Here is a 12,052-nt window from a genome sequence, read left to right as displayed (position 1 = left end):
ACAAGATACAAGATCAGAAGTTACATCAACTGAAACGTTGTGAAAATATCATTCAATCTTTTCCATAGCTGAACACTTGATGCTTCGGTAGGGATATCAAAGGTACTTTTTATTATGACGCCATCACTAGATGGGGTGCCTACCACAGCTTAAGAGAATCCCATCTACCCTCGAAAGAAGGGCAGACCACACCAGTTTCTAAACCTGGTATTTTACCTCATGGTACATACACCGCCTTGCCTTCCCAAATGGTCACCCATCTGGTACTAGCCAGGCTCAACATAGCTTAACTTTGGTGATCTGGTGAGAACCAGTGTGTTAACGCGATTGTGATGTGATTGTGCCCTCTCTTAACTTACTAGTAATTTCACGGCACTTCTGTACCGAATGCTTACAAGTATTACAAAACTTTTAGTTACTCCTGACTCCCCTTCCGGAAACTGATCAGGGGAACTTTTCTCTTTTGGGGAACTTTCTCTTAACATTAATTTTTTTTTTTTTTAAATCATAGTAATAATTATTGCATCAGTACATTTAGTAATAATTTAAATCATAGTAATAATTATTGCATCAGTACATTTAGTAATAATTTAAATCATAGTAATAATTATTGCATCAGTACATTTAGTAATAATTTAAATCATAGTAATAATTATTGCATCAGTACATTTAGTAATAATTTAAATCATAGTAATAATTATTGCATCAGTACATTTAGTTGTGAAAAAAACAAAAAAAACTGTTAAAATTGCATCTAATGGTGAAGTCTTTGCCGGACATACAAAAAATGTGCACACACTAACACACATTTTGCCATTATATAATAGATAAAGATTGTCTTGCCTATAGAAGTCCATTTGACATCTTTATTCAGCATCAAATAACACATAGTTAACGTCGCAAAACCAACTAACCCATACTATTCTTTATTTTACAAGTGACAATCTATCCATTTCGTTAGTCTTCTAGTGGCTATTTTAGCGTTGATAACTGGTGACATATTAGCAAAACAAATCTAAATTTAATTTCTCAGCTTAATTGCTGTGTAGGTCTAACTTATAAATCCAACTGTCCTAATTCTATATGTTAGAAAACGCCCGTTTATGGGAATAGCCCAATTACTTGACATGTATTGAATGTCATCCCGACCTTGGTCAAATCAGACAAATTTTTTTTTTTTTTTTTTTTTTTTTTACATAGGCATCACCACATTATCAAGGCCAAGAGGCCACTCAAGGATAAGGGTTAAAGAGTGTGCAGTAGAAATTGGACAATATAGTAATCATTAGTAATGAAAATTTGGTAAATTTGATAACTTATATGGAACGGCTGATCAAGAACTTATTTACGTTAGACTTGAAGACAACCATATTGTAGTCAGCCGGAAAGCAGGAAAACGGAAGACAATTCCACAGGCGTGCAGTTCTAAGAAAGAAGCTTTGTTCATGGAATCTACGTTTAGGTTTAGGCACAGATAAAGAGTGGGGGGAATTATTGATAGTGTTTACAGCTAGACGAGTATTTCTTGTGAAAGTTTGGCGAGGGGGGGGGGGACCATAGATTGACCAAATAAAACAACCCAGTGCCTTTTCCCTGTATATTTTCCTCTCTACGAGGACAGTTAGGTACGGGGTTGGTTTTTAATCTGGGCAAAAAGGGACAGCTTTGATTGATACAAAAATAAAAATTTCCTCCGTCTGGCAGGAATTCATCTTCACTGATTGAAAAAAAGAACAGATGAAGTGCAGTATCAGAACAGATACTACACTTTACTCCATGGTCAAAATTATGGAGCACTAATGAAAAATCGAAATTATGATTCAAACTTATATATTGAAAAGTTAGAATAGTTGAGTAAACATTAAAAAATTTATTTTAACAAAAATCAGTATTTGGAATGTCCTACTTTTGCCTTTATAACAGCTTTTATTCATTTTTGCATATTATTGGTTAAATTGTTGGTAGGATGTATTTTTTTGCTACTCTTCATGAAGTTTGGCCTCTAATTTTTTTTTTTATGAACATTTGTGCATTCTCACTCTTTTCCCTAAACTACAGTTTCAATAGGATTTAGTTCTGGGATTGAGAGGGTCACTTCATCACTGTAATCCTTTTTTCTCAAACCAACCCATTGAAACTTTTGACGTATAACATGGGGCATTGTCTTGTTGGAAGATTACATCACTTGGAATGTTATTAAATATTTTAGTCAAAAAAGGTTTGGTAAACCTGGTCCACCATGTTAATATAAATTGTAGAGTTCATTCTGCACTCACGTGTGTACAACAGTCCAGTGCCTGAAGAAGCCATGCAGCCCCAAACCATAACGCTTCCTTCTTCAAATTTGACAGTTGAGACCACACAATCAGGATGAAATGCCTCTTCTTCCCTACGGTGAACATGAACCGCTCCAGGGGTGCCAAAAATCTGATGAAAATAATGAGAATTTGCTACAATTTTTGAATAGATGTTATGTTTACTCACGTAAAAATTTCAGTTGTTCCTTTCAAAGTTTAGAAAATAGAAGCTGTTAACTTACCTCAAAGTTACTTTCGTCGGACCAAACAATCATCCGGTGTCCAATTTTTGTTTGCAAATTCCAGTCGTTTTTGTTTTTTTTTCTTGTTGGCCTGAAACAAGTATGGCTCCTTCCTTTGAACACTTTTAATCCCGTTTTAATAAACCTTCGTCTCACTGTTCAATCTGATATGTTTTTGTCAGCAGCAACCTCTGAAGAACTTTTCTATCTGCAAGGAATCAAATATAATCTGAAAAAGAAAAATAAGAAACAACTTTTAATATGACAATGACTCATTTCGAATGTTGGAATGAATTTAGTATGAAACACAGCTAAAACTCTTGAAAGGCTTTTAAAGCAAAAAACAAAAAAACAAAAACAAAAAAAAAATCTACTGTTAAATATTTTACATTTGCTCTCAACTGTTCACTATATAATTTTTCACCTTTAAATGCGAAGGTTTAAACTATTAGCTGTTTTTTTTTTTATAAGTGCTCAATAATTTCGACCATGGCTATGTATATATATACAGGGTGACCAAAACAAAAAAAGCTAAATGGAGGCCATCTAGAACATATGTTGTAGAACGGAGAAAAAAAGGCCAAAGACCCTAGTGTTTTGATGTGATGTTTTGAATATAATAAACTAAAAAAAAAGAAAAATTTTGATAGATTTTTAAAGTTTAAAAATGGAAAAATTCTGAACTCGTAAAATTCAATTAATTTCATTACTGTTTAAAAAAAAAAAAAAAATATTTCTATTACTTTTTATACAACTTTTTAATAGTTTTTTTTTTTTGGAAGTATAATCCATAAAGAAAATAAACAACCCACTTTTAAAAGAGAAATTACGAGTTTTTTTATATTTTATTCGCAGTTTCGTGTTAGGGGTGTCAAAAATTCCTACAAAAAATTCTGATACACCTACAGCATCACTTGCAGGGAGATCAGACGTTGTCCGGGATTGAATGAGAATCAATCAATTTTCCACCCTCCTATGCTTTTAGTGTTATCGAAATCGACCATTTTTTTTTTAATCGAATTGATTAATTTTCTACTTTAGTTGGCGACCCACCGTGGTGTACCGAGGAAAAAAGCTTCACATGCCTCCTTGTGGTGACTTAGAAAACGAAATGCATCCTGAAGGATTTAATAATAATGATAATAATAATAATGGTATTTTTAATGCTGTTTTTTACTTTTCGGCATTTTAATCCTTGTTCTCGTTGGTTTCGTTTTTTTTTTTTTCCGTTTTCCTTTTTTTTTTTTTACTTTACTTTTTTCATTTTCCTTTACTGTTTCCCCCTTTTTCTATTTTCCTCTTTTCCGTGTTCCCTCTTTTTTTTTCTGTTTTCCTCTTTTCCGTGTTCCCTCTTTTTTTTCTGTTTTCCTCTTTTCTTTTCCGTGTTCCCTCTTTTTTTTCCGTGTTCCCTCTTTTTTTTCCGTGTTCCCTCTTTTTTTTCCGTGTTCCCTCTTTTTTTTTCCGTGTTCCCTCTTTTTTTTTTTCCGTGTTCCCCCTTTTCCGTGTTTCCCCTTTTCTGTGTTCCCTCATTTTTTTCTGTGTTCCCTCATTTTTTTCTGTGTTCCTCTTTTTTTCTGTGTTCCTCTTTTTTTCTGTTTTCCTCTTTTTTTCTGTTTTTCCCTCTTTTCTGTTTCCCTCTTTTTCTTTTCCCTCCTTTTTCTTCACCCCCCCCTTTTTGTTTTCTGTTTTCCCCCTCTTTTTTCCTAATTTTTTTTTTTGGTTTTCCCCTCTTTTTCTGTTTTTCTCCCCTTTCTGTTTTCCTCCCTTTTCTGTTTTCTCTTTTCTGTTTTTCTCCCTTCCCCTTTTCTCTTGTTTTCCATTTGTGTTTTCCAAATATTCCTTTTCTTTTTCCTTTATATTTCCCTTTCTTTTTCATTCATTTATTTATTTATTTTTTAGAAAACTATTTCTTTTTTTTTTCTTCCATTTTCTTTTATTCATATTCTAGTGTTTCTTCTATTTCTCCCCCCCCTCTTCATCTTTTTCTTCAAATTAAGTACTTCGCCATCTTTTTAGCATTTCAACTGAAAACCCTCGCTACGTTTTTTCTATTTTTTTTTTTTTATTGTATTTTAATTATGATTTATAGTTTATTTATTTTAAGTGGTTTTGAAATAATACGCAAAGTCCTCGGCAATTATAGTAATCTGCCCCGTCTAGCATAAAAACACTCTACTTTATACTAATAAGTTTGGGACACACATCCAACCCACCCAATAGTCGAGACCATTTAACAAACAAACATAAAACGAAATACAAGCACCTGTACTAATTCAGCTGAAGTCGAATGAAAAATACGTAATGTGAAAACACCAAAATACGAAATGAACGCAATAAAATGGAACAAAAAAAAAAAAAAAAAATGAAATCCAACACAAACTCCATTTTTTTTTTTTCAATTTTGTAAAAAAAAAAAATCCAATTCTTTTTCTTAGGTTTTTATCGCCATAATACCACATTTACTTAGCAGTTGTTTTTTTTTTTTTTTTTTTTTTTTTAGAAACTATTGAGCCGGCCATTCTGAAATCTTGTTTGGATCTTGTAATCATAAGGTGCAGCGAATTAAGTATTATGGTATCCGTGCGGTGCACCGTTAGATATTAGTAAGGACTTGTATGTAATGGGAAAATAGGCTCACATTTAACCATATTTTAAATCCATTAATTCAGCATAAAAAGCACTTATCCTATGCCAACGCTATAACTTTGGCCCGTTTTTAACGGGTTAAAATGTGTAACACACAACATATATATATATATATATATATATAGAGAGAGAGAGAGAGAGAGATTTAAAAAAGTTATTTTAATAGAGAATTTAAATGTTTTAATAAGAGTGTGTATATATATATATATATATATATATATATATATATATATATATATATATATATATATATTTATATTCAAGGAGAGATCTTTGATGACCTGTGAAAGCTGACTTTTTAGACCCCCTCCCCCAATGACTGGAATATATTTTTATACTATTTCGCTCATTAGCTTTGCTTTTGACTGAAACTGGTTCTCCAAAACTTCAGGGGTTTTTTTTTGTTTTTTTTTTTCATAATCATTTTCTGAACAAGAAGAAAAACAACCATACTATTTTTACACATTTCTATTAAAAAAAGATTTCTTAAATATTTTTACGTTTTCAATAAGAGCTCCGCAGGCAGTATTAAAGATTTTGTCGGGTCGGATTTGGCACGCAGCTCGTAGTTTGGAGACCCCTGTTTTAAGATATTATGCTTAGATAATATTCTATATATAAATAAGAGCATATGTATGTGTGTTCGTGTCTGTCTGTAAATATTTAACCGATAAACTCCTAAACTACTGGTCACATAACACTGAAATTAAACAGAACTAGTAATCATACACCAAGGTTGGTTTATAACGAGTAAAATCTTTGTTTGGATGAATGAGTAATGTATGCAGGAATATGTCGGCAAGTTGAAATGCAAAATGTTCATTTCAACTTGCCGACATATTTTTACTTCTTACTGCGCATGCCCAAATTCAATTCATTTTTTCAAATCGTTTAATATTAAAAATCTTTCTTAGGGTTTGTTTTTCTATAGACATAGATTCGACAAAGTTGTCAAAAAAACAAATGTATAACAAATAAATGTTATCAAAGGCAAGGTAAGTTACTTTTGTACCAAACTGGCTAATTTTTTTGTGTTTTTATTTAATGTAAAATGTCTATTCGGCTCGAAAAACAGTGTTTACCGATGTATTTGAAAAATACAAATGGTGGCGGACTTTGTGTTGAACACTTTAAGTTTGGGAAAATTAGTCAAAACTAAAAAACTATGCAAGATACTGTTAGGAACTCACTCAATATATGTTACCGTGGGCGTGGCATAAGCTGACATATATTCGGTGGGGTTTTAACAGTATTTTGTATAATTTTTCCTAAACTTAACGTGTTCAACACAAAGTTCGCCGCCATTTGTATTTTTCTAATACATCGGTAAACACTGTTTTTCGAGTTGAATAAACATTTTACATTAAATTTTTATTTAATGTAAAATGTTTATTCAACTCGAAAAAAATTATCCAGTTTGATAGAAAAGTAACGTATCTTGCCTTTGATAACGTTTATTTGTTATATATTTGTTTTTTGACAACTTTTTCGAATCTGTGTGTACAAACATCTTTTTTTCTTCTCTCTCGATAGCTTCGTCGACAGGAGGCGCAGCTGAAGCACTAAATGTTTTGGTTTCGATTCTAGCTGGCTCCCAACTTTTGATACCATACAATATTTGGGCAAATTCAAATATCATATTTAAGCGTATATTAGGTACAATATAATAATCAATAGAAAATTGGTTCTGTAATAATAAACCCGAAATTTATATGAATTAAAATATATTTACGCGTGTTTTATGACTGGCAAGTCTGGACGCCCCCTTGTTAGTAAGAAATAATAAATCAGTTTTCTTGTATAGTATTATTTGTTCTCACTGATAATCACCGAAGGTGTTCCCTGCAGTCTGAGTGACAACACGTCTCCCTGAATTTACAGTACTCGCGAACTCTTTCGTAGCCATATGTGTGTGTTTTTCATCTTCTTTTTCAATGTGTACAACTGAAGGACAGACTTGTTTTCTTGGCCCTATGAGATCATGTTTTGATCGCTATTTATCGAAACATCGTTATGGCAGTGTCGCTTTTATACGTATTTGTATGAATATATGTATGAGAAGATAAAATGATGAAAAAAAAAAAAAAAGAAAATTATTTATTCATTCACAAAAGAAAAGCCCCAAAACAAAGTCCATAGAAAAAGCCTATATACGGCATAATCGCATTGGCACACTGGTTCTCGTCAGATCACCGAAGTTAAGCAACGTTGAGCCTGGTTAGTACCAGATGGGTGACCATTTGGGAATTCTAGGCGCTGTATGTGCTCTCCGCTTATCTCGGCATTTGTTTCCAATCGTCCTGTACTTCACTTGCCAATGGTATTAAACAATGTCGACTGAGGAGAGGTGTGGTTGGAGATTGCATGCCTTCTGCCACAAAAATTTCACTTCGTGGGTATCCATAGTCTGTCACAGACTGAAGGAGCCTGCTCTTTTTTTTTAATTATAGAAAAAGCCTAATCTTTCGTTCAATTCCTTGTTTTTGTACATTGGTGAATTAATAAATATTATGATTTTTTTTTTTTCATTTTTGTTTGTCTCCGATTAATACTCTAATCCGTATATCCAGCATCTCTTTATTAAGATACTAGCGGGGGTACCCGGCGTTGCCCGAGTGTTTGTTTCCGGGACGGGGGGGGTAAAAAATGTTATGGTAGGTAAGTAGGAAGGACGGAGTCATGAGTAAAAGTAGGAAAATAAAGTGTGAAAAAAAACAAACAAAAAAAAAGCATCTGCAACGTTAACAGTTCGGCCACCAAGAAAAGTCCATTCCAGTTGTTTAGGGGAAAAAAAAACCAAAAAAAAAACGACTACGGTAGATCGGCGCGAACGTGAAAATATAATGTGAATTGTCCAGCACGCTAACCACTACGCCACAGAGCACTGCAGCTTAGTTTACTGATTTTAAATAACTTCACATGAAAGAACTACGAAGCCAAACCGGTGTTCTCTTCTCAACTGTTCCTTGTGAACGATCCCCAAACGGTGTTAAGTGGTGGCAGGGGGAGGAGGAATTTATTAGAGAGAAAATATTTTACCACTTCCATTGATCTTAACCGATTTTGGCCGTGACTTCTCAGCAGAAAAAGTATAGAAATCTAAGATTATCGAGGAATTTGAGAAATAATAAGCCTATAACACACCTCAGATATTGTTCTGCCGTTTGTGCATATTATATTTGCATGAAATATCTTGATTTTTAATCCTATTAATGTCAAAATCCGACGGGAAAAAATGAGTTCATTTTATTTATATTATTATTATTCTTATTAAGATATGATTTAATAAAAAAAATAGATTATACTTATAACTCTATGATTTTAATAATATAATCAGGGCTTTACGTTGCGAGTGAAATAGTCGCATTTGTGAGTGGTTTTCCAAAGTGGCGACTAGAAATAATAAAACGCTTATCTGTTGGCGATTGTGTTTTGTTTTTCACCGACAATCTTCCAAAGCTCATTACGGAGTAAAAAAAAAAAAATGTCTTTTCAACCTGCTTACAATACATCTCCTGACAATAAGAATCCTTCAAAAACTAACTTTTTTTTTTTTTTTTTTTTTTAAATTCAATTTTCACCCCAAACAAGGCACAGTGCCACTTTGAAGCAGGGGGCTACTATTAAGGACTTAATTAGCGGGGTCATTATGAAGGGAGATGAGTAGAAAGATGTTTGTTAACATTACACTTGACCTTCTGCTTATCATTGCAGTTGGGAAAACATAACTAGATAAACATATCGCAAACTTCGAACATGTATACATTAGTGATGAGATGATTCCAGTATTATTCCCGATCCTGATACAATTACTAATTCTCCTCCGTCACAGAGCGGCGCTAGGGGCCTCAAATGATTGGATTTTTTTATGGACTGTTCTTTCATGGGTGTTTAGCCGGTTAAAATAATTTTTAAGGAGTCAAAATTGAAAAAAAAAAAAAAAATCGTTATATATTTTGTATATTCATTTAAAATTTATTTAAAATTTTTAATCAGTTCATATGCGTGTCACGTTAGTAACGTCACCAGCTTTGCATTCTGCAGTTTTGCTTTCGGTTTTGATTCTAGCTAATGGCACCCAAATATATATATATTTTTACTTTTGAAATCAGAACTCTATACTAATATATACAATATTTGGGCAAATCTAAATATCATATTTAAGCGTATTTTACGCCCGGGCAAAGCCGGGCACCTCCTCTCGCTAGTATTTAAGTATAAAACTATTTTACACGGTTACTGTAAAAACACATGTCAAATGTGCAGATATTTTCTCATGCGAAAAATACATTTGTCGGGGATGATCTATAGATTTTAGTTTTTCTGGTAGTTTAAAATTAATAAATATGCATTATTTTATTATTTACTATCAGCAGTAGAAGAATTAGTTTATTTTTCTGATTCCCGATTCCGGTTAATCGTTCCAATACTAGTATACACTTATTTAACTGTGGGAAAATTCAGACTATTAAAAGGGTTCCATTTATATCAGCCGTGAATAAAACGTTAAATTAATGGAGGGGGGAGTGTATGATGTAAATATTAAAACTTAAAAGCTAATTAGTTTGAACTACATACAAATTTATTCTCTCATTTAATTAAGCATAAAATGAAATTTAATTACCGCCATTATATTGTGCATCGTTGAAGATTCGGATAATGTTAATGTTCTTTGTATAGTTTCCCGCCAATTTCAGTTAGTCGTCGCCATTTTGTTTCTCTCTCTTTTTTTTTTTTTTTTTTTTTCTTGAAAGAATTCTTGGCGCTTCTACACTATTGGGACGAAATTTCGGAAATCGTAAAACTGAATTTCGCATGAAAACAATGGTATCTACGTATTCTTTGTATTTTTAAGATGATTATATCCAAAAATTACAAAAATCGATAAGGTAGAAAAGTATTCATTAAAGAAAATAAAAAATAGAATTTGATGAAAATGATTGCAAAACACAGGATAGTTCAAAAGGGAGGTAATTTTCCGTTTCGATTTAAAAAAGATGGCGGCAGTTTTTCGCCTGCTACCACGATTAAAGATGTTTTTTTTTTTTTTAATAATTCGGTAATATTTAGGTAATTCCGATTGCATAATTTGGAAGCTACTATTGCAATTTATTAAAATTGACAAAAAAATCAGTAGAAACCATTTTTTTTTTTTTTTTTATCTGAGAACTCCATTTATCGACTATGAAATCTCGTGTAGAAGCGCCGAATTGTTTAGTCGTGAAATAAACTCTTCTGTACATCAACAAGATTCTAGGAGTTTAACACGTTTAACATAGAGGCCGGAGGATATATCGGCCGAAATGTTCTCAGAATAACATCCAAGATGAGAACAGTAATCCGATTAATACAAATCACACACACACACACACACACACACACACACACACACACACACACACACACACACACACACACACGAAACAAACAAATTATTCAAAATGGCGTCTATCCTAGAATAAAATAAATAACGAAAGATATGATTTTTAATCATTATAAAGTTTAAGAAGAAATTTGTAAACAAAATTTTTCCAGCCAAGCGCCGAAGCGGACATTTGGTGAATTAGAAGAACGAGCGGCTCGAAGTCCGCAGCAAACATTGTCATATAAAAAATTATTTGATTTTAAAAGTAAATAAATAAATCATTAAATACTAGCGGGACTTGTTGAAATTCCACAGCAGCATATTTCATATGCAATATATTGTGCATTCTGTGGGCGTTCAACGTAAATGGAGACCCCACGATAATTGTTGTACCTATTTACAATGCCTCCCCACGGGACAGAGTTAGACGCCAGGGTCGTTTTTTAACGTGGAGAAAACGTACAAAAATAAAAAATTGTCTCAGTCGTGAAGGATTTCTTCTCCACTGAAAGAGAACGAGAAATGGAAGTGCCGCATCTGAAGAACAGATATTACACTTTGATCTTGGCCAAAATTGTTGTAAACCTTTGGTTAAAACTGTAAAAATATTTATCTAAGTAATCTGGTTAATGTAGTGTTAGAATATATCTGGTTATTACAGTCTGTCTCCAATATCCTTATAAGAGTCTGTGACATATTTCCATTGTATGGACGCCCGGCGTGAACGGAACCCCCACAATATAATTATGCAATCTTTAGACAGAACAGATACTACCCTTGGATCCTAGCCAGAAGATCAAGAAAGTATATCTTAGTTTCACGTACGGCACAAAAGCGACATCATGTTTTATTTTATTTATTAATTATTTTTATTTATTTATTTTTTTACATTGCTTTTTCGGTGATCGGGAGATCCTATTTATTAAAAGTAGGATAGGTGATAAACATACGATAATTTCATGTTCGTAGTATCTATATATCAATTTAATGTTCGTAGTATGTTATCGCCTTATACACTCCTTTTTAATAAATAGGATCTCCCGATCGAATAATTTATAATCTGGAAATCGTGCCAACATGTGCGTGCGTTAAAGATACTTCGGTATTAATATATTTATTTTAATAAAGTAATATGTATTTTTTATAATGCTAAAAACAAATTCCAAACGGTGAAACAGAAACATTTTATTTATTATTAGATGCAAAAAATATAATTAAGTATAAGAATTTTTATCTGATACTGCTGCGGCCTGCGAGTCTGATTAAACCCGGGAATCGTGCTATCGAAGTAGTACCTATTAGGTTCCCATCTATGAATTGAACAGAATCTGTTACGGGAATAACATGAAACTCTGATGGTTAAAAGCACTTTGATCCTATAAAACAAAATAAATAAATATTTTGAGTATATATATATATATATATATATATATATATATATATATATATATTAGTGTTATAATGGAATAATTCCTGGAGGAAATCCGGGTATGAGAGCTCAA

At 32.6% G+C, this 12,052-nt stretch overlaps 1 protein-coding gene and 1 pseudogene across 9 annotated transcripts in view; both read left to right on the top strand.

The window, feature by feature from the left end:
* LOC145268799 (pre-B-cell leukemia transcription factor 1-like) overlaps positions 1-12,052 on the top strand; it is an 814,729-nt gene that overhangs the window by 137,679 nt on the left and 664,998 nt on the right. The gene's annotated exons all lie outside the window — the stretch shown is intronic.
* Positions 7,334-7,450, top strand: LOC145268964 (5S ribosomal RNA; annotated as a pseudogene).

This window comes from Euprymna scolopes, chromosome 44, assembly GCF_053919585.1.
Source record: "Euprymna scolopes isolate OS-2025 chromosome 44, ASM5391958v1, whole genome shotgun sequence".
Classification (NCBI taxonomy): Eukaryota; Metazoa; Mollusca; class Cephalopoda; order Sepiida; family Sepiolidae; genus Euprymna; species Euprymna scolopes.
This window is presented reverse-complemented; position numbering and strand designations above follow the sequence as displayed.